The sequence below is a fragment of the Condylura cristata genome, unplaced genomic scaffold, assembly GCF_000260355.1.
Source record: "Condylura cristata isolate star-nosed mole 26May11 unplaced genomic scaffold, ConCri1.0 scaffold00019, whole genome shotgun sequence".
Lineage (NCBI taxonomy): Eukaryota > Metazoa > Chordata > Mammalia > Eulipotyphla > Talpidae > Condylura > Condylura cristata.
The window spans coordinates 13,100,252-13,105,916 of record NW_004567120.1 but is presented as its reverse complement, the minus strand read 5'-3'; the positions used below and the strand labels follow the sequence as shown (position 1 = coordinate 13,105,916).

The 5,665-nt window shown below is 40.3% G+C and overlaps 1 pseudogene; it reads left to right on the top strand.

Moving 5' to 3' along the window:
• The window catches only part of LOC101627632, a 9,656-nt pseudogene extending 8,941 nt beyond the window's left edge, over positions 1-715 (top strand).
• The last annotated feature ends 4,950 nt before the right edge of the window (positions 716-5,665 follow it).

The following is a 5,665-nucleotide window of genomic DNA, read 5'->3' as shown; positions in this document are numbered from 1 at the left end:
ACTTAACGCCTAGGCTGGTAGGGAGCCTCGACGTTGAACATCTTTTCATGTGATCATTTGTGATCTTCATCTCTTCTTTGGTGAAGCATCTATTCAAATCTTTTGCCTATTTTACAATTTTGTAATTTGGTGGCTGCTGGAGCTCAGCTTCGTGTGTAGGTGCAATGTCCTCAGGGTCCTTTCCTCGCCCATCTCCTCCTTCCTGTCCAGAGTGCTGCAGACAAATACAGAGCTGGAGTCAACAGGTGAGAGCCCAATTGCAGGACATGAAGCAAAAGCTCCCCATTGTCAACTTGATGAGAAGCTTCGCCAGATACTCCAGGTTGGAAAGAAAAATCAGCATGATGACAGATAAGCCCAGAGTTTATGTGAAATCTCAGTTAGCCGTGAAGAAATGGGTTCTAAATGTTACCTCTCTGTATTGCAAATGGCCCCCTGATGGTCTGGCTCATCTGGAAGGATTACTCTGTGGCCATGGGACCGGGTCAATGGCTAACTCTACAAGACCACCTGGTAGCATTTCCTGCTAGAGTGACAGGTGGTGTTGGATTTTGGTCTATAACAAATTCAAGGGTATTGTGCTTCACCCTTTCAACTGAAAAAGAAGGTAAACGCAGCTATGAAACTTTTAAAAAATGGACTTTAGTAGTTAAACTGATTTACATTGTTTCCTTTTTAAACAAAATTATTTGTGCATACAGAACTGGGGTACAGGTGCAGGGGCAGCAAGAGGATTACCCAGAGACAGACCAGGGAGCAGAACAGTCAGATCAATGAAGCACACTGTTGAGGGGAGCAGTGGGTGTCACAGGAGAGGACTGCTGTACCATGTGGATCACTTCCGGGGCCAGGGATCAAACTCACACTGAAGCAACTGCTGCTAGCTTGCAGTTCTGTGCTTTAACCTGTTGTGCCACCAGGGAGGGCCACTTTCCTTCCTTCTTTTTTTTTTTTTTTTTTAAGAAATTTAAGTGCACAGGTTAGTTTTTTTGTTGAGTATTTTGTTTTTGGACTTTAAGTGAGATTCTTATGAGAAACAGGATCTTGTACACTTGTCATTGAGCCAGAAAGGTCAGCCTGCCACACCTGTGTACCAGCTGGCATAGCAGCAGGCTTGTGCTAAGAAAAGTGTGATTGGGTATCTCCAATGTGTTACTTGTGATTCACACTCACATAATTTTACACATGACCAACAAGAAAGTCAGAATTTTCTAATAATATTAAAAATAAAACTTTGTGTTCTTTAATCCAGATTAGAAAGGAATTTAATTTTAAGACCTCTACTGTGATTTGATCATTTGTTTTCTTTTACTCTCACACAGTATACTAGAAGAAGAATAATTGACATTGTGCTTTGTTCTTCATTTAAACCTTCAAGCCAACCTTTCTATAATGTCATCTACTTATTTGAGGCTGTTAACTTTTCATTATTGTTTTGTAAATGTATTGAGACCATAATGCATTGTTTTTTAAATTGTATGTTTTGTACTTAAAGCATTTTGAATGAAATGTATTTTATAAACATTTAATATTTATGCTTTATAGAATAGAACAAAGTTTATTGTTCTATTGAGGCCAGGAGGCGTCATTAAATTAATTTCAATGGCTATCTGTTTGGTCCATAAGGCATAATTCTGCTAATCATTTTGTAAAACGCTTTCTTTTTCTAATTAAAATGTTTGTGTGCTTAAATGACTTCCTTCATCATATCCAGTTATCTATGGCCATCGATGACACCTAGCCAGGGGCTAACTAAGGGGCAACCAAACTGTTAACCGTTTTTGAAGGATCTTCTATTATTGAGTTCCTTAGTGTTCTAACAAGTAATTCACTATTATTTCTGCTGATTGTATTGTAAAATAACAATGTGGTACTTCAGTTTGTCATCACCCTAAGGACCCCCAGGTTTTCAGTAGCTATTACTAAGCAACCTTAGTGCACCAAAACAGATGAGTGGATCAAGAACATCTAGTATATACACAATGGAATACTATTCAGTAATCAAAAAAGAAAAACCCATGCCATTTATAGCAGCAAGAGAGGAGCTGGAAGGGCTAAGTGAAATAAGCCAGGAGAAAATAAATACCACACAGTATCACTTATTGTACTGTAGAATATAAGGGTCAAAAAATACAAACTATAAAACCATTCTTTAAAAACTGATGCATAGGCTCTCCCTGGTGGCACAATGGGTTAGGGTACAGCACTGCAAGCTAACTGCAGCCGCTTCAGAGTGAGTTCAATCCCAGGCCCCCGAGGTGATCCACATGGCTCGGCTGGCCTCTCCTGTCTCACGCACTGCTCCCCTCAGAAGTGTACTTCCTCGACCTTCCTGTTCTGCTCCTCACTGTCTAGATGGGTCCTCTCATCGCCCCTGCATCTCTGGCCTGTACCCCAGTTCTGTAAGCATAAATAAATCTTTAAAAAAAAAACCGAACGGGCCCTCCCTGGTGGTACAGCGAGTTTAAGCACAGCACTAAGAAGCTTATGCCACTTATGCATGAGTTCGATTCCCGCCTGCCCCGGAGGAGATCCACATGGCGTGGCAGACCTCTCCTGACCCACCCGCAGCTCTCCTCAGCAGTGTACTTCGTCGATCTGCCTGTTCTGCTCCCCGCTCTGTCTCTGCTAAATCCTCTCACCCTCCGCATCTCTGGCCTGTACTCCAGCTCTATATGAATAAATAAATAAATCTTAAAAAAAAACTGACCACAATCCTGAGATTTCCAAGAAGGGGGGTGAAGAAGGGCAAGAGGGAGATAGAGGGGTGAGTTGGGAGGCAGAGGGCACACTGGACTGTGGTGGAAGGAGAGCTATGATGACCACATCTAAGGGGAGAAATCCTAGATTTTCAAAATATTAACAGATGTAAAATAATGGTACTTCATAAGTAAGATTATTCCTTAAATAAAATTAAAAATAAAAATATTTGTCATCCATTTTATCAATTTAGTCATACTAGTGCTTTTATGTCCATTATTTGTGTTTGCCTAACACAAGATTATCTTTTTCCTAGCAATCTTTAAAATTTTATTTTATTGCAATTTCTGATCAATTTTATTTTAGTATCTTTAATTCATCAGCAGCATTTGCCTTTTTCCATTTGTTAGGAGAAAATTCTAGAATGTGTTACATAAATAGTGGTAAGAAAATAATTTTTTAAATTTCCAGAGCACAGACACTCTTCTCACTGCCCCTGGCACTGATGATTCCGAAAAATGGGATGAACTTTTTCCTGCTTCTTTCCAGGAGGAAAGAATAACTTCCAGATTTCTATCAAGAGGAATTTGGATGCAGGTGAAGTCAGGAACAACATAACCAACTACCAGGAGGGCACAGGTTAAACAAATGAAAATGGAGTCAGGCAGTGATTGAAAAATGTCTGTGTAGATAAATGCAGAGCTACAAGTTGCAGAAACCGATAAGCAGAAGTCAATAATCTGGGGCACAGAAAAAAACACATGGTAACACAGAGCAGTTTGGTAGTAAAGAGAACCTGTAGGCTCTCTGGAAGGCCCAGAACACCATTATTCCAACTCCCACTCTATGTTGCCACCTTCAGAAGGATAAACAATAGAATGTTTGACCAGACTCACATATCCACAAAAGGCATCCTTGAAGATAAAAGATTTTATGACCTAGTTCTTGCTTTTATCACACAGAGATTGCATCAGACCAGAGATAGTGACCCTCCCTCCAGAGTATACAGAATGTTAGTTGCGCTTCCATGGCACATCATTCCTCAAACAACTGACAGTGAATAAAAGCATATAGTATTTTGCAGTTAATGTTGTTAAATCTTTCAACAGTGGTACAGTGTTTCTAATAGTAGTTCCACTATTTGACAGTTTTATTAAGAATTTATTGTAATAGTTGAAAGGATTTGGGAAAAAATTGACTCTATGATGATGAATATCTTGCATTTTTTAGGGTTGTGGACTATAAGAATATACACATTAAACTATCAAAATATAATACTTGAGATATGTACATTTTGCTGTATGCAATTTATGCCATAATTTAAATAGGAAAAAAAAAACCCCACCCGGATAGATTTAGAAATTTGCTACTTTATTTTTAATGATGTACCATTATTTTACATCCTTGTTTGTTTTATCACAATATATGATTTCTCCCCTCAGGTGTGATCACTATAGTTTTCTACCACGGAAGCACCCATAGTCCTCTGCCATAGTCCATTGAGCTCTCCTCCCCTAACTTCTCCCACACTTACCCCCACATGATTGCCTCAGATATATGGTTAGTTTTCAAGTTTGTCTTTGATCTTTTGGCTTCTCTATATTGGAAAGGGATGTTCTTCAACTCTCAACTTAGCTGTGCAACCTGTGATTACATATGAACAATTCCCTTTATTTTGTATAGGAGACTTTTTAGACAGACAAACACACAGTAAATCATACATTTAGTTATGGTTTCCCTGGGGTATTGTGGTAGAGTTTCAGTTCAAGTCAATCTATTGCCCATAGATTAGTCTTAGGACAAAACTGCCAGTAGATCCAAAATGACTGAATCCTATGGAAAGAAAACTAGTCAAATATAAAATGAACTAAAGGGTCTTCCCTGGTGGCACAGCAGGTTAAAACGCAGCACTGGGGAGCTAGCCGCAGCTGCTTCAGCATGAGTTCAAGCCCCAGCCAGGGAGCTGACCCACATGGTGCAGCAGACCTCTCCTGTCTTGCTCGCTGCTCCCCTCAGCAGTGTACTTCATCAACCTACCTGTTCTATTCCCTACTCTGTCTCTGATGAATCTTCTCACCACCCAGCACCTCTACCCTACACCCTAGCTCTTGTATATATAAATAAATGAATCATTAAAAAATGAACTAAAAATATTATTGATGACTGTTAATTGTGCATACAGTGGGGCACAAGCAGCCCTGTGACAGTGCCACCGGGACAGGTACAACTCTGAAGCTGGGGGAAGGGTTTATCCACTTACAGGAGTGAGATAGGTGCTGTGGTCCTTTGAGAACTATAGGGAACCAAGGGACTTTGTCCCAAGAACTCATTGTATCAATCACTGTCAGCAGAGGGATGGTACAGGGCAGCAGAACAAGAGTGCCCAGAGATATATCCAGGAGCCTGTGGCCCTCTTCTCAGCTGCTTGGACTTGTCCCTGGACTCAGATGAGATCTACCTTCAGCTCCCCACTGAGTGTCTCACAGGTCCGGGGTCCTATGTTCAGAATCTCATCTGGTCAACTCAGTGGTCTGTGAGGCAAGTTTTGTTCCCATTTCACAGATGACAAGACTGATCCTTATAACAATGGATCTGTTCTTACAATGGATAGGTTGATTCTTCTACCTATGAGTCCTAATGATAATGCGAGTTACATTCTGATAGCAGGAATTTTGAATGTCTTCATTGCCCTAATCAGCTCATTGAGCATTTCTGTTGTTTCTCATGTATTGATTTCTAGGCCTGTTTTTATTGTGACAGACATAATCCATATCCTTTAGGAGAAAGTGTAAGTGAGTGAGCAAAGAGAAAAAGAATCACACATGGTGGAACCCACAGGGTAGTAGAAGAGTGGGGGGAAGGTACAATTAGGGAAAGAGATGGGGAAGGCACGCCCATAGAGGGAAACATGGAGATAAATAATCAGGTAATTCTACTCACATGCAGAATCCAGTTTTACAAAAAT